At 42.7% G+C, this 24,470-nt stretch overlaps 3 long non-coding RNA genes across 3 annotated transcripts; all 3 read left to right on the forward strand.

The window, feature by feature from the left end:
* Positions 1-1,605: 1,605 nt before the first annotated feature.
* On the forward strand, positions 1,606-9,297 carry LOC139063690 (uncharacterized). The gene is made up of 2 exons (XR_011517054.1): positions 1,606-2,846; positions 2,914-9,297. It is a non-coding gene; the product is annotated as an uncharacterized lncRNA (long non-coding RNA).
* Positions 9,298-14,785: 5,488 nt separating this feature from the next.
* LOC139063745 (uncharacterized) lies at positions 14,786-16,824 on the forward strand. The gene is made up of 2 exons (XR_011517093.1): positions 14,786-16,661; positions 16,741-16,824. It is a non-coding gene; the product is annotated as an uncharacterized lncRNA (long non-coding RNA).
* A 463-nt stretch (positions 16,825-17,287) lies between these two features.
* Positions 17,288-22,266, forward strand: LOC139063746 (uncharacterized). Its single transcript, XR_011517094.1, has 3 exons — positions 17,288-18,329; positions 18,894-18,983; positions 22,180-22,266. It is a non-coding gene; the product is annotated as an uncharacterized lncRNA (long non-coding RNA).
* The last annotated feature ends 2,204 nt before the right edge of the window (positions 22,267-24,470 follow it).

Raw genomic sequence — 24,470 nt, forward strand, 5'->3', positions numbered from 1 at the left:
ATATCCAAAACAGAATACACAAGCAGAGACTCAAAATCCCGAAACAGTTTCCAGGAGAGACAGAGGCTGTACTGAGGCCTTTCCACGGAGCTAGCTCTGTGGTCACGTGGGTCTGAGGCGGCGGTCACGTGTGTCGGATGCTCATTAATTATACAGAATTCACAATTTTTTCCCACAAGCACCCTCTTGTTTGTGTCCAACATGAGCCAAGCACCTTACAACCACAATCCCTACGCACACACGCACATCAAAAGTGAATGATTCTACATTTTATATATCCATAAGGGTTGTAACTCTAATACACAGTGTTAATTGTACAATTGTTTGTGTCCTGAGCAGTTTATAAATTTAATTTTGTAAAATATCATCTTTAGAACCTCACAACTTCATCACAGACACAAGTGTGTGGACCCCCTGCAATCTTGTGGAGAACCCATTAGGGTGCCAGGTACCCAGGGTTGGGAAACACTGCTATATATGGTTTAATGGAAATAGAAACCGTTTACTGTTTGCCCCTCTACTCATTTATTTGGTAGTACCTATGTAAAAAAAGATCCATTCCATCGATATGTGACATGAGAAGATCTAAACACGTGTACTGATAATACCAATGATGTAAATTTTAACTGATCATTTGTAGTAAAGATTAACAGTTATGGCATGAAATTGATCACAAATATTGTAATGAAGTGCTCTGTAACAAAGGTTATGTGGATGCATTTCTTTGTCCTTGTTAGATTCAACGTGGAAGTTGTTCAACTTTACCATCTCCTTTTATGTGACTTGTATGCTTTTATGCTCCCTGTTTACATTTTGTATGGTGCTTTTATGTCTGTATGTTGTTTTTATCTCTTTTTTATTCTATCTGTGTTTTTACTGTATTTTATGTTCAGCGCCTTGGGCTCCTGCAAAGGCAGTGGAAGGTGCTGTACAAATAAAGATTGATTGATGATGCACATTATGGAAAACAGTTTTCACTTTTGATTCATAAGCAACGTATTACTATTTTGGGAGAGTTGAGTTTGTATTTTAAATCTTTTTCATTGTTCAGTCAACTATTTGTGTGTGTGTGTGTGTGTGTGTGTGTGTGTGTGTGTGTGTGTGTGTGTGTGTGTGTGTGTGTAGTACATTTTAGTGTATGGTGCCTTTTCAGTTGACATATTTGATTTGTGATTTGTTTTTGGAGAAGCAGAGATGAGCAGGTGCATTGTTTTGATCAAATTATTTAACCTCGTAAAAACGTTCATATGCAAATGACCAAGTGTTAATGATCCAAAAATAAAAACTTTGACTGTTAAATTTTGAAAGTATTGATAAAGAGTACTAGGAAATTGGTTATCAGCAGGGGCCATTTGTGTGTCACTACAGTTTACAGTAAAATAAATGAAAAATCAGAAATGTATTTTTTTCACAAACGTACTTGTTGGAGTATGTAGAGCCGGTTACTGTTGACCAGCAGGCATGATTTTGTGACAACAACTTTTACAGTGTAGGAGCTACAAACATTTCAATGATTTAAAAATTCAACAAAAATCAGACAAGTATGTTTTCTAAAAAGTAAATGCTGTAAATGCACAGTTAGAGATTATTTTTTAAATATTGAAAATATATGTAACTCTCATATAAGCTCTTTTATTATTCATTCTGCTTATGCTACTCTTTTCATTATGGGATCATGTTATAATATAAAGGTCTCTCTGTGTTTCTCTCCTGCACAAGCTCTTAGAACAGCTGCAGGAACTCCAAAAGGGAGATGTTTCTGCTCATCTTCTAATTACAAGTTCTTGTGACATGTTAGATCCTGCCTAACAAGGCAATATATATATATTTACCTTATAAGCTCATTTTATTATCTATGCTATGGAAACTCGCTCAGATACTCAAGGCCTTCACACAAAGATTAATAGCTGTGTATCTTTTCCTGCACAAGAGAAAGGAGTGTGCACATTCCATCTCCACTCAGTGCCTCTCGGTACCAGTGAATGTATCTTCTCCTGTCATGAATGTATCACGATGTTCCTGGTACTTTCAAGGATAAATGTTCTAGACTGTCCGCTAACAAGGCTGTTATTTTCACCTGTCATGATCATTGACGTATGTACATGGCAAACTGCGTATGTAACATTCCTGTAATCTTCAATAAAAATCAGCCGTTTCAGCAGAACGGCGAGAGTCTGTCCGAAGCATCTGGCAAGAGCAGGTCGCGGGACTTGCTGCAGAGACTCTCCCCCTCATGAGCGGCGAAACAGTGAATGGACTTCTGATCATTTGTCTCCTCGTTCTGTCAACTTAAAAGGTGTTTAACTCCATCTACTCCGTACCCGTGCTTGGTCTAACGGAAGAGAGACCAACAAATTTGGCGTCACGAACAGGATTTTTTCTTTTTGAAGAAAAAGGAGTTTTTGGAGGACAATTTGACCAACCGACCCAGTGAACGATCTTGGCACAGAACACCGCGGTGGAAAACAAGGTGAGCAGAACCTTATTTTCTAAAATCTGCTCATTGGATTTATCCAAAGCCTTTTGTGTCCGGAATCATAGTAGCTGAGGTCCTAAAATAATAGTTGGAGAAGAAAGTGGAGACAAGTGCAGAAAGAATAAGAGATTTTTTGTAATGGTTTAATGGTGAAATGAAATGAGGATTTTTCTAATGGTTTAATGAGTAAATGAGAAAAGGAAATAGTACAGATGAAGGGATGGTGACCCAGGGCTAATAGAGTAGCCCTAAAGTTCCATTTCCAGGTCGTGGCTGACCACACTATTTGCTGACGAGCGGATAGAATATATAACAAGGTTATATAAAGCTTGGCTGGATCCATAGGTGTGGGAACCCTAAAAGTCCACAGGTCAAGGACCTGGTTTTTTTTGTGTTAAGGGAAGGGGAGGCTAAAAGAGAGCTCCCTGGATTTTAAGGTCAAGGACCTGGTTTTTTGTGTTAAGGGAAGGGGAGGCTAAAAGAGAGCTCCCTGGATTTTTAAGGTCAAGGACCTTTTGCATGAGATGAGAAAAATGTTCTGAGGTAACTGTTTTTGCATAAGATGATAAATGTTTTGACTGCTTCTGTGTGAAGAGAGCAGTGCTTTTGGCTATTTCTGCGTGCTTTTGGCTGTTTTTGCATAAAATGAGCAATGTTTAAATATGACAAGCAGCCCAGTTGAAGCCACGAGAAATAAGGTTTTATTGAGAAAGTCAGCGGAAGAGGCGATGAAGAAAAAAGGGGTAGATGTTAACAGTAGAGGTAACTGGAGAAAGATTTGGGAAGTGAAGGCTGCAGAATCGAGAGAAAAAAGGCACAGCTGTAGACAAGCTTCACTGTGTGTGTAAGCTGAGTTCAGCCTGTGTGTGTGAGGCGCAGCAAGAGGCTGCTTACGGCTCTGGATTGAAAGTGCAGCACTAGGAGAGTGCAGAATGCAGAGCAGAGTTTTGGGAGCTCCGTGTGTGTGTGTGTGTGTGAGTGTACAGCGCTGGGTGTGTGTGTGAAGGCCTGATGCGGTACCAGAAAATAAATAAATAAGCTAAATAAGAGCTTTAAAAAGTTGCAACTCGTATATGTAAATTACACTGCAGTGCTAAAATTAATGTTTGGAGCTACGCAAAATTCAAATTCTGCAACCCTGTTCTGATCAGTCTTTGAACAGAACACCACCAGTTAATAAATAAAAGGTTTTTAAAGTAACATATGTATATGTGTATACATATATATACATAAGTAGTGTACAAGCGTGATAATCATTTGTGTGCGGGGCAGCATGTGAGTGACCCCGATCTGGGGGTTAAGTGACCTGGAGATGAAAAAAGGAAAAAAAAAAAAACAATAAGAAATGCAAGTAAGGTTGTATATGACAGCTTTATTTCAGAAATATATGGATATACATATATATAAAGTCAGATAAGCTGCTAAACAGTAAAATCAAAACAGATCTGCAGAAAATAAATATATAAACTATTCCTCAGAGTGCTCTCAAAAAATTGCAATTGGATTTGCTCTAATGTTACATAAGTCCTGCTTAAAAGCATAGTAAGCATTAAATTCTGAAAATAACCAGTGCAGTGTTAAATAAATTCTGTGCTTAAAATATTATATATATATAGAGAGAGAATAAATAAGTGACGAACTGACTTACCTTAAAAAAATAATAATAATAATAAAAAGAGACTGTGACAAACAAAGAATGTCTCTGTGCCTTGTGAATGAGTGAATGTGTGTCTTCTTGCATGAGCTGCTTTCGCTGGATCTTCTGAATGACTCAGTTTTTAATAGAGGGAGCAGCTGCTTGAGAAACAGGGTGCGGTCCATGTTTTTGCTAGACGGTTATTTAGTTCAAGAGACTGTGGAAACAATAGAAAAAGAATTTATCGTTAGTGTGAGGACAAGAAAATCCCTTAAAATACAAAAGTTGTATGGTCGTGGTTATAAAGGAAGTATTTTGTCTGATTATGGGCCGTGGAGTCAGCTGGACTCCCTCGCTCTCACAGTTTTTCTGTGTAACATGCAGTTTTAAGCAATTTGTGACTTTAGAAAGGATATTTTTCGGTGTTTTGGACGTACCTTAAGGCTTCTGGTTAGGGTATTCAGGAGATCCTTCCTCTCGGACAGATTTAGTGAGAATGACTGGAGTTTCAGCCTGGGGACCTGACTCCACCCACTTTTACACACAGGAGTCCCGCAGTCTAAAAATAGCACAGGGTACTGCGAAAAGCAGCTCTGAACCTCTCAGGATCATCTTTATGAAAACCATAAAATTAACAAATAATCAGTCAGGAAATAAAATATTTGTTAAATCTTGCTATAAAACAAAATCCAATAATTGTCTTACCTCAACTTTAAGAACCATTAACGTTAATGGCTGGATTTTGGGACGCTGAATAATGAAAAAACAGATATACTAAGTATTATTTCCTGTAACCTGGCTAGAAACTGTACTAGGCTGTTTTGAGTAAAAAACTGGTAGTTATTTTCCCAAAATAAAATAGATAAATAAAAAATGAAAGGAGGGATCTTGCATTTGGGATAGATTGTGCCTAAAGTTTAAAACCTGTGTAGAACCGATTTGACGATTCAGAAAAATTGTGCATAGGAAGTAGTCTAGATTTACCTTTGAGTCAATAAAGTCGACTAAATATTAGAAACCATCGTTGATTTTGATTTGTAAAAGAGAAAGTTCTGTCATTTTAACTCAATCAACATATTTAAGGAAAACGTTTGCTGTGCATTGTGGAGGCATGAACTTTACTGGGTGGGCCTGTCACAACCAGCTGCAAAGAATGTTTGGCTCTGACTTCTATACAAAGAGAACCTGGAAGCCCTCACCAAAAACTGTGACTCATAACATCAAGACGGGGAGCACTACAAGATGGACAAAGAGGCAGAAACTTATTTGCCCTGCTGCTGATGAAACAAAGTACAAAAGGGGGAGCATGTGTGCTAACATGTGAACTTCAATCAATGACGGTGGTCATCCTGGACTTACAAAGAGAGGCTCAAAAGAGACTGTTTCCTATGGTTACACCCAGTAAAAGATTGCTTGCTGCAGTCAGGTAATGAACAAGGCTTTTTGGCAACAACCAGTTGAATTGATGAAATGTCAGAACTGTGGAAAATTTACTAAACTACTGTAGAACATAGTTAACTGAGAAAGTTAGCCTAAAAAAAAAAGATAATAATAATATCAATAAATAAATAAATAATAGGATTAGTAACCTGGATTTCAGCCCAACTCACCATTGGACGTCAATATAATCTTTATTGTCTTAGGATTCTCAGCTGCAGCGGACATGCAGTAAAGCCTTATTTTCTTTTCAAAACGGAATACATCAGCGTCATCACTTATTTTCATTGGTTAAGGAAACGGTGTCTATTTATAAGTCTAGGAGAACGCTTTAGGCTTCAACAGTTCTCTCCTTCGAGCAAACATGCGCAAATTTCCGGATAGTTTATAGTAACGTTCCATCCCATTCCATTCATTGCATAAAAATAAACATTAAATGAATAATTTGGCATCCAGCTGACTAAACGATTCATGGAACATCTCATCCGAGACAACAGTGTTGTTTCAGCTCCGTTGAGTTTCCCAACAGATCTAGCCAAACCTAGCTGATCCTATATTTTTCTATCAGCTGTAAGTTCTAACGTAGAAAATAATGTCACAAAAATATTGAATAATTGTACCCCTCATTCGATAAAAATTATGTTCACATTTTTATCTTGTGAAATCCTTAGCATAATATTTTTAAATGGCCGTTTTGACGACAATTGGCTAAAAAGTCTTTAAGATTATCATCACAGGATGGCATGATAAATAAGTAAATAACATAAATAAATAAATAGACAAAAATAAGAGAGAAAAAGCAAAATTAATTAAATGAAACGTAATAGTGATAAAACGTTAAATTGATCTAAAATCTGTCATTCAGCGCCACTGGAAAAAGGAAGAGGATAGGGGAGTATTTCTTAGCACAAATCACGTTATTGATTTAGCAATGCAGCTTAATTTCAGATGCTTTAAGGATGATACTAACTTGTGTTATAGATGGAGGAGTAGCACAGAAACACTTCTAGATGAGGAGATAAGGAAAAAAACTGCTGATTACCAATACTATGCACAAACAAACCTGTAACTGCAGTTTCGTTATTTATGAATTAACCTTAAGTAGTGAATTAATTCTTAGGATTTCTTGTGCTAAGTGAGGTTCTTAAAAAAATAAAATAAAGAAGGTAAGAAAGACAGGTAGTTTAGGTAAGGGACAACCTGAAACTTTTTGGTTGAATTGATAGTAAAGTGATTGTCCTAATTTCTAATTGGAGAGATCACATCACAACGTGAGTTTAGAACAGCAGTTATGGGAAGTTTTGTTGGATTAATTTGATTAAACGCTTTAGGTCTTATTTTTTCTTTCCACTGATTTAGCATTAGGTTAAGTGTTTTCACACTTTCGCTTCAGTCTGACATTTGCTTGGTGTGTGAGGGCACAGAGACGTGTATGGACCGTGTGTTTGACTGTGTTTGTCTTGTTTGTTTGTTTATTTATCTATATGGGCGTGGCTGAGCCTTGAGAAACATCAACAAAGCCATTGGGCTATTCTGAGTAAATTGACCAATTCAAATTCAGGATCCTGAAACAATTTGGCTATAACCTCTAATTGATGAAGGACATCTTAAGAATTCATTGTACAAGGCATCATCTCCAGTGTTGCTGGAACTGTTATAAAACCCATGCATGGTTGTATATTTTAGTTTGATCATTTATACTCATTGAATTATTGTTGTTTGCTTTATGTTTTAATTTCTTTGTAATTTTTTCTCTGTGACACAGGTGGAGATGCTGGTGGCAAAATGGATCCCACACATTTCTTTCTCCCACACACATTCTTACTCTCTCCCTCTCTCTCTGTGTATGTGCATGTGTATGTGTTTGTGTGTCTGTGTGTCCATGTCGTGATGTCACTGTACCTTTAATTGCGCTTGCTGTTCGTAACTGTATGTGTCTGATGTTGAAGGTATCAGAGGCTAGGGTCAGTAAGAGCTAGGACATTTTTGTGCATAACCTTTAATCCCTAGGCGATCGGTCCGGGGAACTTCTGGTCCGGCCGGAGTGTGAATCTTCCTACCAACTATCTGCCAAAGCTCAATTGGACTGCACAAGTCGAGAAAGCCTTCATTGGACCAAAACTACACACACGAAGAGGCTTCGCCTTCGGTGCCAGGCGTCTGGGTCCTGCTAAAAGTCACCAAAAGGAAGTGGACGGAACCAAGGTGGACCGGGCCATACAGGATCACGGAGAGGACGTCACACGCTGTCCGGCTGGACGGGAGGAGCCTAACCTGGAAGAGAAGCAGCTGACATCTGCCTAACCAGAAAAAGGATCCAAAAGCCAGGAAGAGAAGTAGCTGACTGCAGTAGCATGCCAAGCTGCCACCACATCCTGCAGGACGAGAATCATGACATCATCACCCCCTGCAGCTGCCTGGAGCCAGTGAAGGGTCCTCAACAGGGGGAAGAAGTAGCCACCCTATGAACATTCTACAAGGGTTATATTTAACACCCTCATTTATTTTACAAGGGTAATATTTTACACCCTCCACCTGCTGACCCAATTATCCAGATGCCCTTGTTACTAGCCAATCCTAACATCTATTTGGGAGGGGAACCCTCTGATGAAAGTGATGACTCTCATGATGAAGAAGATGTTGTTAGAGTGTGAGAATATTGAGTGATTTCTGTAACAATCCCTTAAACTGTTTATTTCTATGAGTTTTTTGATTGTGTTGTTTTTATTTCTTTTGATCATTGATGTCCTAGGCATGCACACTCTATGCCAACAGGTGTTCGCCCCAAAATTGAGATATGACAAATGGGGGGACATGGGGGAATTTTCCCTATAAACATATGATAATTAGGGTTTTTCGCCCTCATATGGAGTTGCATGCGATCCATACATGTTGTAACATGTTCAGTTGAAAGTATGATCATGTTTTTTGTATTAGTTTACTGCTAGAAAGATGAGTAAATGTAATCTGATTGGTTGTTTGTATTGGTATTTTAAAAAAACTTTGCTTATTGGATTCTTTTTGATGGAATTTGGTGTTATTGTTTTGATTTCTTATATCTTTATTGAACTCTTAAAAGAGTTCAAAAGGGGGATTGAAAATATATGTAACTCTCATATAAGCTCTTTTATTATTCATTCTGCTTATGCTACTCTTTTCATTATGGGATCATGTTATAATATAAAGGTCTCTCTGTGTTTCTCTCCTGCACAAGCTCTTAGAACAGCTGCAGGAACTCCAAAAGGGAGATGTTTCTGCTCATCTTCTAATTACAAGTTCTTGTGACATGTTAGATCCTGCCTAACAAGGCAATATATATATATTTACCTTATAAGCTCATTTTATTATCTATGCTATGGAAACTCGCTCAGATACTCAAGGCCTTCACACAAAGATTAATAGCTGTGTATCTTTTCCTGCACAAGAGAAAGGAGTGTGCACATTCCATCTCCACTCAGTGCCTCTCGGTACCAGTGAATGTATCTTCTCCTGTCATGAATGTATCACGATGTTCCTGGTACTTTCAAGGATAAATGTTCTAGACTGTCCGCTAACAAGGCTGTTATTTTCACCTGTCATGATCATTGACGTATGTACATGGCAAACTGCGTATGTAACATTCCTGTAATCTTCAATAAAAATCAGCCGTTTCAGCAGAACGGCGAGAGTCTGTCCGAAGCATCTGGCAAGAGCAGGTCGCGGGACTTGCTGCAGAGACTCTCCCCCTCATGAGCGGCGAAACAGTGAATGGACTTCTGATCATTTGTCTCCTCGTTCTGTCAACTTAAAAGGTGTTTAACTCCATCTACTCCGTACCCGTGCTTGGTCTAACGGAAGAGAGACCAACAATATTCTGCAGAAAAAATACCGAGGTCCAGACCTCAATGTCCTCAATGGTAGATACGGCCATGGTGGTGTCTAGTAGTGGGTAAATGTTTTGTTTTTACTCACGCAGCTCTACACAGATTTCCATGGGACCAGAAATCAAAACCTGCAACACTCCTTTTCTTGACTGGACCTGTAGGGTACAGGGTAGGGTACAGGGTCCTAACAGCCCGTACCCTCTGGGGGTACTTCAGGTGTATGGGGTACCAGGCCCTCTGATACGGGCTGTTAGGACCCTGTACGACTGGTGTCAGAGCTCGGTCCGCATTGCCGGCAGTTAGTCGAGCTCATTTCTGGTGAGAGTTGGCTGCCCTGATGCAACTGGGTTTGTACTAGGGATGTGACAAAATATCGTTTGGCGAAAACTCGCGATACAAAATGTGACGAAATGCATCGAGGTAAAAAAATATGAACCACTAAATTAGGCTAGGCGGCACTGCTGCATGATTTGTGTAGTAGTAGGGCAGGCCTACAGTCTATGGTGACAGGCTGATAGCACCATCTCTGCTGATAAAGCAGGGTAAAACTAAACAAAATAAAATAAATTTAAAAAAAAACATCCGGGGAACGTTGCAGTGCGTCGCGACGTTAAGTCACAGCGCATGTTGTAACAACAACACTGCAGGCTACAGCGAGCGAACAAATATTAGCATTAGCACCAAGTTGGTGCCACCAACTGCCTTGCCCCGAAAGAGCAGAACAATGGAGTCAAATGAGGTCAAAACTGAGGATGCTCCTCCTGGATACAGGTCATCTGTCTGGCAGTATTTTGGCTTTCCGGTTAAAAAAGACAATAACGGCAACAGAGTAACGGAAAATACCAAGACTGTGTGTAAGCTATGCTATGCTGTCATTCCGTACACCACCTCCAACACAACAAACATGAACCACCACCTTCAACGTTACCATAAAAATGTGAAGACGGCCTTGGCGAAAACATGCCTACCGAAAGGACAGGTGACCATGAAACAAGCACTGACACCAACTCTACCTCCGTCAAGTCCACGTGCAAAACAGATAACCCGGCTCATTGGTGAGTTCATAGCGGACTACATGGCTCCATTTAACATAGTAGCGAACAGAAGATTCATCCAAATGTTCAAGGTGCTGGAGCCCAAGTTTAAGATGCCATGCCGGGGACATTTTTCAGAGAAGGTAATCCCGGGAATCTACAATGAAACGAAACAAAGCATGAAAGAGTGTCTAAAAAATGCCGACCGCGTCGCTCTGACCACCGACAGCTGGACCTCGCGTGCAACACAGAGTTATGTCACCATTACGGCACAAGTCATCATCGAAAAATGGGAGAGTAAAAGCTTTGTGTTGCAAACTCGTGAGCTAAGTGCTCCTGCTACATCAGTGCCCAGTGAGCGTGTCTTTTCCACAGCAGGAGACATTGTGTCTGCTCAGAGATCACTGATTACACCAGAACATGTTGATATGTTAGTTTTTTTGAAGAAGAACCAGTCCTGAGATAAGATAACCAAGGCCTATAGCAGCACTAAGGGTGTTCCTGTTTGTGTTTGGCCTGTTAGGCCTTGTGTTTCCCTGTGTGCAACTGGAAAATAAATAAACAAGTTGTTATTATACAGTAATATTTTTTTCCTTTTTTTTCTTATCTGATATCGTATCGTGACGTATCGTTTCGTGCCTCAGACATATCGAGGTGCATCGTATCGTGAGTTTAGGTAGATCATCCCATTCCTAGTTTGTACTGTATTGTATAATAAATAGTTTTATATTTGACGTGTTTGATTAGAAACTATAAATGTTTACTAAATATATTTGTATATGTCATAACCTGCCTTCATTTTATTTCTTAAGAGTAAAATCCCTCTACTGTGGATTTAGTTCTGTGTTATAATCCAACCCCTCCTCTTTAATCCGGGCTTGGGACCGGCAGAAGTGACCCAAAAGGGAAACTCTGGCAGAGTTAGTTGGATTTTTTTTTTTTTTTTTTTTTTTTTTGGTGCTGGACGAGAAGCTCGTCCATTTGCCCTTTTCTGTCTGCTGTTATCTTTTTAACGCGTAACAGATTTAGGTGTTACACCTCTGAGCCAGAATCTTCTCCAGAACAGAGTGAATGCTGCCCAGAAACAAGCTGTTTCCTCTCTTACTGAAATGCACTCTGTCTGGGAGAAAAAGGGTGTTGTTGAAGAACCTGAGCTCAGGATGCTCGATGACCAGGCCCCCAAAGCTCCTAACGGCCCTCCTCAGTAAAGAATTAACCTGTTTTCTGTTGCTGTTAATTCTTCCTGGTCGCCCGTATCGCCACGACTGCCGTTCGTTGATGGCGGAAAAGGCTATTCTCATTTCCGGAAAGTCCTTATGGAGGTGGGACAAATCCTTTTGGATCTGAGAAGCCAGTTCCACCGGGGAAACGAGACCCAGATCGTTTCCTCCGGCGTGGACGACCAGAATATCTGGAGGACCGTGTGTGGGAGCCTCGGAGTAAAACCTGGGAAGGACACCGCCCCAGCGCATGCCTCCTTTGCCAAACCATTGGACCTTAGCTCTGAGTCCAAAGTTTGTCCCAAACTGCCGCTGAGCCGCCTCTTCACCCCGTCTGATGTAACTGGATCCAATAATCCAGATTACTGGAGTTCGAGGCTGCTCGGACTTGATGGTAGATGCAGTTTTTGGGGGTTCGGAGACACTTTTGGGTCCTGAATCCGTCCCTTTCCTACGACCTTTGAGGCGGATCATAGTGGGACGTTTCTGCTGAGGTGTGCCTTCTGACAGCCGCAGCCTTTTAGCAGCGCTGGGGAAGTCAGAGTTCTCGTGACCTCCGTCACTCAAACGCTTTCTTTTCCCCAACAGCTGAATGCGAGGAGTATCCTGGAGTTGGACAGAGGACGTCTGTCTTTTCTCCACTAAGGAAATTCCTCGGTACCTTGCCAGCGTTTTATATCTTTGGTCTTGTCGATTAGCCCGTAAAACAGAGGAGTTTTTGCTGGAGATGGATGTTAAACCTCCACTGGTGTCCACAGACGCGGCTGTCTTGAAAAGGACACTTGGTTCCTCAAAGGGCTGAATCTGACGAGACTTGTCAGGTTTTGATGCAGACAGACACAGGTTTTGTGTTTCTGCGAAGCTAGTTCCTCTGTAGCTAGCCAGAAGCTCATATCTGCGTCGTTTGTGAAGCGACTGTAGCTCAGAGGACCTTAGCCCTGACTGGAAAGCTGGTTGGCTGTTTGACAGAACAAAGACCATTTTGCACTCTAGGATTTCCGAGCAGTGAATAATTTAGCTATAAATATTCACCAAATGCACCAGATTTCTCTGAAGGAAGCTGTTAAAAGATGTTGTTTACACAAAACCAACAAGTTTTCTGAGAGCAACAATCCGTCTAACCACCTTCTTCAAAGCAAGTCTGATACTGACTGACCACTGACTGCAGACCTTTATGTATATGTCCATGCTGCCAGCGTCAGTCATAAAGGCTTTGTGACGTCATCACGCCACATGCGCTTCCGTGCGTGCAGACGATTACAATTGTACTGCTGCGCATGCGTCAACGCTGTGGCCGTCTTGTGTCGGGCTTCTGTCTCCAGAGGGTCCGGTCCGGTCCAGTTGGGACAGAAAGAACGTTTAGCTGCTTCTGCAGGTTCTAATGAAACACTTTTAAACACTAAAGACTAGAAATGTCAGTCCTACCTGTAAATACGAACTCAATGAAGCACGTAAAAGTAAATACGTGAACTTTGCGCACATGCAGCAAAAACAGTAGAATTTAACGTAGCACACGGCAGGTCTCCATGGCAACAAGGGCTCGCTTCCACGTTACGTAAAAGGGGTGGACAATGGTTTCTGGCGCTGAATCCAGGAAGTAGAGAAAACAAGACTGACCAAACAGAAAAACTGTCATTAGAAAATATCAGGAACATGAAATCAGGCAGATGAAGTCAGTTGTCTTAACCACGGTGTTTCAGGTAAATGTAAACCGTCTGTTGGACCAATGTCGCCCTCCTGTGCCTGTTTGCTGCTACTGCACCTAAAATATTGACATTATTCTAATGGTTCTGAAAGAAAATGAAACAACTGTAATAAAACCAGAAAATACACCCATGCACCAAACATCTTCATCACGCTGTTGTAAAAACCATCTCTGACATTTCCTCTCCCTGGCTCGCACTGGTCAGCGAGGCGCTGTCTGCATTTTCACTGCTCATTAATGGCGCCCAGTCAGACGCAAGCACGTGCAGCATGGAATGAGACACGTGTGTTAAAATGTATTTGTACAGGATTTAAAAAGCTGACAGTGCTTCACAATAAATCTTAAGGCGCCATAGATTAAAATGAGGACATAAAAGCAAAAATAAAATAGATAAAACAAAAAGTCATACAGCCAAAATCTAGTTAAAACCATGATACATAAATCAGCTGCTGTTAAAAACAACATAGAGATGATTTTATTACCGGATGTAGTATGTTTGTGTCCCTGCTGCATAGTTCTGGAAACCCAGTTTTGTTATTGGTTGTTTTTAGTGGTTGAAGGTTACTATAATAGCTTACTGCCTTTGTGTGTTTACCTCTAATCTTATTAATTTCCCTTTTTCTTTTCTGTAAGTGTTTGTGCTGCTCTAGCAAATGAATTTCCCCACTCACATTACTGTTCTATTCTATTCATCCACCTGGGACCAGTGCTCTAAAACATCTCCTGTTGTGTGAAAAACGGGTGTGGGAGTTTCTACACCAGCCCACGACTAGAAGATCTTAGACTGTCCCCGTGTCCCCGTGATGGACTGACTGATGGAGTTCTGTAGCAGCTCCCTGAGACCACACTGAGAAATAAGCATGGGAGAGAGATAGTGGGTGGGTGGGGCTTATTTTGATTGAATTTATTATTTATTCATTTTATTTATTTACTTACTTTTTAATCTTCTGAGTCTTCTGAGTGACGTCAGCGTGACGCGTAACTTCATGTTTTGCTGCACATCTCGACATGTCATGGCAACATAATTGGGGTGGCACGCTCTTGGTCTCTCAGTCTAAGTTGAATTACTGAAAAAGATGGACTTTTACACAATATTTACATTTTTCCAGTTTCACTTGCATGTCCTCCATCAGATTTCTAGATGACCTGGTGTGACTTTTCCAAAGTGATGATTTGTGCTGGTTATTGTTATAAAATTTAACCTCACGGTTATTGTGACCAAAATTATCACGGTTTTCGGTATTATCGCGGTATTTTTTTAAACGTGTTACATTTTCAGACAGCTAAATAATCCCTGTGAACCAGGAAAATATTGTCCTCAGTCTGTGTCTAAATGTTGCCTAAAGTTTGTTATTTTGTAATTATGTTGTTTATTTGTTTACATTTTCCCCCTTTAGTCTTTAAAATACCAATATTTGCCCATAACTTCTTAATGTTTGTCTGTTTGATGTCATCATTTTAAAAATATTAGATCAGATGATACTCAGGCCCTGTCCACACGTAGCCGGGGATCTGCCAAAACGTAGATATTTTTCTACGTTTTGGCCTGTCATCCACACGAAAACGGAGTTTTATCACATGAAAACGGATCTTTTTAAAACCTCCGGCCAAAGTGAAGATCTGCGTTTTCTCCGTTTTGGGTGTCTGCGTGTGGACGGACAAAACCGGAGTTTTAAGGTTCGCAACGTCACTTTCCACGACAAAAAATGCTGACATCACATGTGCGACCTGTGTTTACACTAGCCGACAGCATGGATGCCCTCAGAGCTGCGCTCGCTTTATCAATCGTCCAAGCGCTTTTTGCTTGTTTGTTTTTGCAAGCAGAATTACTGCTGCTTGCAGAAGACCACAGACGAAGGACGAGGTTAAGAACGGGGGAAGTACTGCGGCTGTTACGTCCTGGCTATGCTAGGAAGGTAAGGAGGTAACATAAACCCATGACCAGATGGAATGGGAGGAGTACATGCATTTAATAAAGAAAAACAGCGGACAAATAAACTTACAATATACAGATAAATACTAACAGAGACAAACCTTACCAAACAAACAGGGCATTCACAATATTAACTTAAAGCTCTCATAGCTGTGAATATACCAGACAAAAAAACACAGGCTCAGAAGGACTTCAACTGAAAGAGGCAATAGCATTTACTATCCCTAAATCCAACCAGAGGAGCTTTAACTCTACACAAACCTTTAGGTCTAACCAAGCTTCTAAACAACAACATCTCACTAGTAATCCTTCACAGTAGTTTAACAGCACAACGTTCCAACAAAGCTGACCAAGTGGGGGAAACAGCACACCATCAGCTGCTCCCCAACTGCAGGCAGATCAGGAAGTCTCTTATAATATAAGAGACTTATAAGACTTATATGCCACCCAGCAGCTGATTTCTGGACGAGTCGCAGCTGGTCCCAGGTGATTGTTGGATGATTCCCAGCTTGTCCCAGGTGATGGGCGGTGGAACCAGGAACAAAGCCAATTGAATCCCACGGGCTGCAGGCTGAAGAGTATTGAGAGCTGGGCTGTACACTCAGATAAAACAAAACTAAACTAAGTACAGCAACTTTTCTAGAGGCATGAAACCAGGGATCGTGACAGCCGCCTACAGGTCTGGCATGTCCTTAACAACGTATTTATCCGGGTACGTGTGGACAGAGTTTTTTTAAAAGGAGCTGGTGTGGATGCAAGTTTTTGGAGGGGCGGATATTCGTTTTAAAAAGACCCGGCTACGTGTGGACTAGGCCTCAGTACGCCTTCTAATCAGATACCTTTTTACCCTTACTGTCATGAGCTGGGGTGAGCACTCTCTTCCTCTTAACCATCTGTGAGTCTCTTGCCAGGAGAGGGAGTGGCCCAGCTGTTCCTGATCAGCGGGGTGTTTTCCTATTTAAGGTGGATGGAGGACACAATTCGACGCCGGAAGATTGCCTCAGCGTGGTAGTAGCCAGCCACTCCAGTTATCTCTAGTATTTCTTGGATTAATGTTATTCGTAGTGTTTAGCTCTAGTATTTTTGGATGTTGACCTTTCTTGCTTCGCCTGGAACTGATTTGGATTTTTACCCTTCGTCAGGATTTCTGTCGGCCTCTTTAGATACTTACCTCTACTCCAGGATTTGGATTTTCAGCACGCGGACCATATCACCAACCTCCATAACCCACCTCTCATCTCAACCCAGTGCCCCATCCACCAGGACGCCCCGCTTCTCTCCACCTATGCTCCCTCTCCTGCGCTTCCCCCCGGCTCTCTACCTCTCCCTCCTCCAGCCAACATCTACACGCCCCACAGTAAGTTCTGCTGAACACCTCTGCCTACAATGGACTTCTGAATCAGAACCTATGCTCACCTGTGTTCTCCCTCCTCCAGACGCTGAGCTGTCGTAGCAGTTCCAACCACAGACTTATCTGTGCATCCTAAGTTCCTCCTTTATAAATAAATCATTTTACCATCCGTTTTTGGTCTGTGTTGCATTCTGCATGTCTTGGGTTAGGTACCTTCCACCAAACATGACACTTACTTGAGTAATAAACCCTATATCAGGAAAATATCGTCCTCGGTTTGTGTCCTTCCAGTGAGCTTTGCAGATGTGGGAAAATGTCATCAGGCAGGTTGTAACTGCAAGTTTTTTTAATTACTGTAAAAATCAAAACGATTAAGAAATAGATTTTGAAAATAGCTCTTCGAGAAATGTTGTAATTTTTTATTGCATTCTGTTAGTCTAGAATAAAATAAATATGATGAAATAAATATTTTTTTCAGTTTGTTTTTCTCAAAAAATAAAAATTAAAATGTTTAAAGCCACATGGCTCCAGATGTTCTGGCTGGTGTGTGCATCTTTGAACCCAAAACGTGATAAATTAAACAACTGCTTGTTCTAACTTTTTATTAGTGAATGTGAAAGTAACACACACACACACGCACACACACACACACACACACACACATCTACCTGCAGTATCTATCACTTACAGTTCAAACACTTGAAACCTTGAAAACATGAAGAATAAAGATATTCATGAACATGAATTGGAATATATTGCTGTAAACAGTAGCCGTTTTAGACCTGGACAATGGGGGCGGTAAAATGGGTATTAGGTACTGAAAAATCATTTTTATTTTTGGTAGTGCTGTGTGTCTTTTGGAGAACATATGTTACAGCGGCGACGGCTACTTGCTTTTTTGCTCTTGCCTTCTTTATGCCTTGGGGTATAAATGCATCACATATTGTAATAAGTTGGTCAAGTAAATCACGCATAAGGAAGTGTGATCGCCCAGGGCACCAAACGAGCTAGGACTGCCCTGGTTGTAGATCTTAGCTCATGTATTGTTTTCTTTTGACATTTATATACTTTTAACATCTTAATACTTATAATTATTTTACAGTGTCTGTTTCGTACCTTGCTTCTAACCTTTTTTTCCGTTGGTTTGGCATGGACCTTGTTCATTTCGTTCAGAATTGCCATCAGCACCATGAGCGTTTTTAGCCTATGTTGGGGAGTGCTGAAGCACCCCTAAATCATCTCCCAGCACCCCTAAAATGTGAGAATTTAATCAGTTTATTTTTACTAAATGTTTTAATCACACTTGTAAAATGTAAAAAGCATACAGTGCTTGGTTGAAACGTCTTATTTCAGTAGCAAAAATGCAGCAAAGCTCTCCCTCCTCAAAAGTAGTTTGATCCTGTTCACCTTTGCCAGAGTCCAGCTCCGAGCCTCCGTAGGCCAGCAGCCTCCATAGCTGAGTGGCTGCTGTAGTAAAGGGAGACCAGAATTACCCGCAGATTGAAACACTGTCCCACGTTGCTGACGGGTTTCCGTTTCATGTTTAAATCTTAGATTAAACTGTTTGTGAAGAGAAAGCAGTGGCTGTTAATCCAGCTAGGACGCAGGATTTTATGCAGGAGCGCGCGCCGCGCATGAACCACACCAACAAAAGGAAAGACAGAGCGTGTGGAGGTAAGACTGTCATGGCCCTGCCATGCCCTGACCTGCATGCACCATCATTCATCTCATCAGCCTTCATTCATCACACCTGGTCCCCTAATCAAGTGCTGTAAGCAGACTCCAGGGGCAGCATGTTGATATGTGACGTTACCAGGGGGGCTGCCAGAGATTTTGGGCCCCATGAAAAAATATCAAGTTGGGCCCCCTGGGGGCTTGTCCATAGCTGGAGCTGGGGTTCCACCCTCCCAGATTCGAAGGGAGAAAAAAATATAATATACATACTTCATATTAGTGTTTCAGTTTTGCTTAATTATGTAGGTCTACATGCATTCTTACTTATTTACATATCATTTTCACCAGCTGTCTCTCATTAAACAGTGAATTTCCTTCAACAGAATTAGCAATATCACTGCTGGAAAAAGCAGGAAATGCTGAAAGGTGTTAATCTCCTTTTCCCTATTACTCCCTTCAAATGTGTTTATTTATTCTAAAATTTTATTTGATGATAAAATTCAAATTTGGATATCTAATTAAATTTCCATGTTGTGTCAAAGCTTTACATAACTACATTTTCAGCTGTCTTCTGTCACGACGTGCTGGTGAGTGGAGCGGATGTAAGGATCCAAACGCTGGGGAGCAATCAGGCAGGCAGACAACCTGGGACAGGTAAAGTCTTTTAATGATAAACACGCGCAGGACATGGGAACAACGAGTCAACCAGAGACACAGAACTGGAGGGGTTTAAATACAAGCGGGGTGGGAGCTTGGGTGATAGGAAAACGAGAGGCAGGTGGGAGCAATTAACAGAGACGCAGGTTGAACAAAATGGGGAGACAGGACAGGGTGTGACATCTTCCTACATTTTTACTGATTGATATATATAATTATCATTATGTGGAAAAACAATGTGTTTATCACCAAAAATAGCCTTTTTATATTCCTATTAAGAAGAGAGCCTTAAGTGATTCCCACAGACCCCCTTAAATGAGGCTGCTAGCTAACATGCAACATTGCTCACCTTCTTGAGGTTCATTGGGTTGTGAGGGGACACCTGCTGACATATCATCAGCTGCTGATTCTGGTAGGGACAAGGACAACAACCCATTTACCATAATTAGATGAAACATAGTTCTATTTCATCTAGTCTTAGCCCTTAAGCTAGCTGCTATTGGAAGGATGATCTCAGTATCAGCCAATCATGAAGAACTTAAATGTATGCCCACCAATGGTGGGCACCCCTTGTGGGTATATAAGTGGAGCAACTCCACTGTTCGCCTCCGTTATCTCTTCAAGCCAAGCTTAAGAGCTTTCTTTAAAGAGCAAATTATCTAGAAACAACATTCAACTCACCAGCCATGCCCAGCAACGCAAGGACCTGCCCGGCCTGCCAGATGGGCTACATCTCCAGCGGCGACCTGCACATCAAATGTGAGGTCTGTCTCGGGGCTCATCACGTTGGCCTGGCCTTGACCCCCCAGGCCTCGTGCCCATTTTGTGCTGCTCTGCCCGTGGCTGAAAAGATCACTGCCCTTCTCGAGGGCCGTCATGTCGAAGTTCACACAGACAACCAGGTGGCGGCAGCCTACATAAATCGCCATGGGGGAGTTCGATCGGTAGCCACAGATTTACTGTGTTGGGCCCATGTCCACCTGCTGTCCATCAAAGCCACCTACATTCCTGGGGTCCTGAATGTGGCAGCAGACATCCTGTCGAGAGGGGGACCCCGCGACTCCGACTGGCGTCTGCATCCCGCACTGATATCACAGATCTGGATCAAGTTCGGGGAACCCTCTGTGGATCTGTTCGCAGCTCGCGAAAACGCTCAGTGTCGCCTGTGGTTTTCCCTGAGTCCCCGGGACCACCCCCCGCTTGGAGCGGACGCCTTCTCACGCCAGCCCTGGCCTCAGACTCTCCTGTATGCGTTTCCGCCGGTCCCACTGATTCCCCGTCTCCTGGACCGAGTTCGGTCTGAACAGCTCTCGGTGATTCTGGTAGCTCCCAGACGCTTGTCCGCGTCATGGTTTCCGGACCTGCAAGCGCTAGTGTCCAACTCCCCGTGGAGGCTCCCGTGGAGGGTGGACGCCCTTCTCCAGGCGGATGGGATAATCAAACATCCTCCAGAAATAGGCCAACGGCTGTGGGTCTGGCCGCTGAGCGGTCACGCTTAGAGGCTTCTGGGCTGCCGCATGATGTGGTCGCCACGATTCAGAGTGCGCGGGCGCCCTCTACCATCGCATCCTATGCTGCTAAATGGGCAGCTTTCCAAAAATGGTGCACAGAGCGGAATGTTCAAGCGCTCTCCTGCCAGCTGGCGGATGTCCTATCATTTCTGCAGATACTGGTGGACAGGGGCCTCGCATTCAGCACTATTAAAACATATGCTGCAGCTATCTCATCCTGTCACCAAGGTTTTGGAGATAGATCTGTTTTCAATCATCCCCTCACAAAACATTTTCTAAAAGGTGTCAGAAGGAACAGACCTGTGTCCCACCCGCTATTTCCTCAGTGGGACCTAACGCTGGTTCTGCGCGGCTTATCTGAAGCCTCATTTGAACCCTTGGACCAGGTCTCACTCAAGTTCCTGTCGCTTAAAACTGCCTTGCTGCTGGCGCTGGCATCAGTCAAGAGAGTGAGCGACCTAACCACCCTCTCAGTGGCTCCCGCATACCTCAGGATCCGGGAAGATGGCGGGTCTGCTGTTTTATGGCCCAACCCAGCCTTTGTGTCCAAAAACATTAATACTTCCTTCAAATCCAGGTCAATTTCATTGGCTGGACTTTTTCCTCCTCCCCATAATTCTGATGAGGAGGCGGCTTCCCACCTTCTGTGCCCGGTGCGCGCTCTTGCACGATATGTGTCACACACTTCAGGGATTTGCCGCTCACAAAGCCTGTTTGTGCACTACAGAGGCTCTTCCCTTGGGCAAGCGCTGTCGACCCAGCGTCTTTCACACTGGCTGTGTGACGCCATTTCACTCGCTTACACATCATCAGGGCGGGATACTCCTGAGACACTCCGGGCTCACTCAGCCAGAGGGATTTCCTCTTCTATGGCGCTCCACAGTGTTGTGTCGATGGAAGACATTTTTCAGGCTGCTTCATGGGCTTCCCCATGTCCCTTTACTCGTTATTATTTATGAGATGTGTCTTCAGGTTCCATCACTCGTTCAGTGCTTGGACCTCAGCAGGCTGAGTGAAAGCATTATGGCACCACATCAGCCCTACTTGAATGAAATTCATCCTCTTGTGGATGATAATTTTAGTGGGGGCCCCACTCTTATCTCTGGCTGCCTCAGCCTTTTAAGCCCTGGGCTGAGGCTGAGCGGCCCTCGCTAAAAGCAGACATGTTGGGTGTGTCCATTTGGTTGAGCTAACCAGTGTGGCGTAAACCCATCCAGCTGTGCATTATTCCAACAGCAGTTAGCTTAAGGGCTAAGACTAGACGAAATAGAACTGGTTACATATTGTAACCCCAGATTCTATGAGTCTAGTCACAGCCCTTAAGCCACTGGCCCCACTGGTTCTGTTAGGACCAAGAGCCATCGGAGGTGAACAGTGGAGTCGCACACATGGGGTGCCCACCATTGGTGGGCGTACATTTAAGCTCTTCATGATTGGCTGATGCCTAGATCATCCTTCCAATAGCAGCTAGCTTAAGGGCTGCGACTAGACTCATAGAATCTGGGGTTACAATACGTAACCAACGTTCCTCTCACTATGGATATCAAAGCTAACAAACAGGTTGAATTTAACCACTCACTAACTAAACCCACCTTTCTTTGAAAAAAACTGTGTGACATACTGACGCCCTCTCTTCTGCCTGTCCTCTTTCTCCTTTCTTTCTTTCCTTTTCCGTGACCCAGACATATTTCTACTGCAGCCTCTGCTGTCTGACTGCTGCGAGAAGCTGGCCTCGCCTGCCACGCGCCCCTCGGCCAGGTGGACTGTACCATTTTATGCCGTTGGGGGGGGGGGGGGGGGGGGGTCAAATTAATTAGTCAAAATAAAGTAGGGACCTCTGAATAAATATAGCTTGAAATAGGTTCTCGGATGCTTCTGTTCTCACAGTTAATAAGAGAACATGTGAAACATTAGCCATACATGATTTAGACACCGTGTCAATAGATGGTATAGAGGTAAAAAAAGAAGTTAACTATTTGGGTATCACATTAAGCAAATCCTCTAGTGAAAGAATTTCAAAAATCGAAAAATGTAAATCTGTAATTGCTGGCTACAGAGGGTGTCACGGTCTGAGGTGTATTCCTGCTGTCACTCCTTGTCTCTTGAGTTTTCCCTCTGCAGGTGGGCGTGTCTGGAGGTTAACCAAGCTGCAGCAGATCTGCTCATCAGCCGGCCAGGTGTATTTAAGCAGCTGAGAGACTTCTACACTTCGTTGGATGATTACTCTACCTGGGTACCTTCTAAGCCACCTCTTAGTATTATATTCAAGCTCTTTGGACCTTTTGAGATTTTAGATGTATTTTGGATTTAGCATTTACCCTTCCTGCTCTCGTTCACCAGATAAAACCTCCACCTTCATCTCTGACTGGCTGAACTCTGGAACTCCTATCATCTGAAACTCCAACCTGCTTGTGTCTCAGCCGCTCCCTGGCCAGAACCACCTCCAGCTGCCCACCTAGGCTCCCTGGATCTCCACAAACTCAGCTCCCTCCACGTCTCACCTTTTGGATCTCAGTTCCAGGAAAACCCTCTCAGCCCAGACCGGACCACTCCTCCCTCGAGTTAGTTCCCTCCTCTCCAGACTGTAAGTCCTCCACACAATTCAGATTCCTTGTTCCCTCCTCGAGTTGGATCTAACTTCCATCTGTCCACAGATTTCCCGCACCGACTCCCTGGTGAAAGAACTCGGCTTTGTTTATGCTGCTTCCTTGGTTTCCATTTTAATAAATTCTTAAACACTTTACCCCCAGCTGTTCCACACCTGCTTAGACTCTATCAAAGCCTGGATGGTGGGAGCTTTCTTCAGCTGAATGAAGATAAGACTGAGATCCTCATCTGTGCCCCAGACAAGCTGGTTCCCAAAGTCAGAGACTCTCTTGGTCAGCTTGCTTCTCACACCAAACCTTCTGTCAGGAATCTTGGCGTGACCTTTGACCCAGCTCTCACCCTGGATTCTCATGTCAGTTCTCTTGTTGGCTCTTCCTTCTTCCATCTCAGGAACATTGCTAAGCTGAGTCCCATTCTGTCCCGCTCTGAACTTGAGACAGTTCTCCACACCTTCATCTCCTCACGCTTAGACTACTGTAACTCTCTTTTCACGTGTCTGAGCAGAACCTCCCTGAACCGTCTACAGGTGGTTCAGAACGCCTGTGCTCGGCTTCTGACCAAGTCCTCCAAACACACCCACATCACCCCGCTTCTCCTCCAGCTTCACTGGCTGCCAGTCAACTTCAGGATTCATTTCTAGATCCTGGTTCTGGTCTATAGGGCCTTACATGGACAAGCACCATCTTACATTGGTGATCTTCTTAGTCCCTACACCCCCAGCAGGTCCCTGAGGTCCAGTGATCAAAGCCTACTGGTTGTGCAGCACCAGGCTAAAGGTCAAAGGTGACAGATCATCTGCTGCTGTGGCCCCCAGACTCTGGACCTCTCTCCCCCTGAGCCTGAGATCAGTGGACTCAGTGGTCTCCTTTAAAAAGCAGCTGAAGACTCACCTGTTCAAGCTGGCTTTTGTATGACCTTCTTCACCTCTCTCTCTTTATTCTGCTCTCCCCACCTATTCCACCTTCATCAGGATCCACTGGTTTCCCTCTTTCCTGTTCTCTCTCTCTCTTTCTTAACATTTTTTCTTTTTAATCGCAATAGCTTATTCTTGCTCATTTTAAATATATTTTAAACATTTTCGAAATGCTTTTTTATATTTTTACAATTTTTTTTATTTTTTGTTTTTGTGAAGCGCCTCGTGATTTTTATCTTGAGAGGCGCTATAGAAATGATATTTTCTTCTTCTTCTTCTATGCTGATTCTGTATGTCGTGGGTTAGATTTCTACACCACAACATGACGGAGGGATCTTACCATTATAGGTTGTGTTTTACTCTCCAAGGCTGAAGGATTATCCAGGTTAGTATACCTAGCTTTATCTTTATATGTTGATGGCAAAACCTATTTAAGTTTATTTGGAAACATAA

The sequence above is a fragment of the Nothobranchius furzeri genome, chromosome 17 (assembly GCF_043380555.1).
Source record: "Nothobranchius furzeri strain GRZ-AD chromosome 17, NfurGRZ-RIMD1, whole genome shotgun sequence".
Taxonomy (NCBI): domain Eukaryota; kingdom Metazoa; phylum Chordata; class Actinopteri; order Cyprinodontiformes; family Nothobranchiidae; genus Nothobranchius; species Nothobranchius furzeri.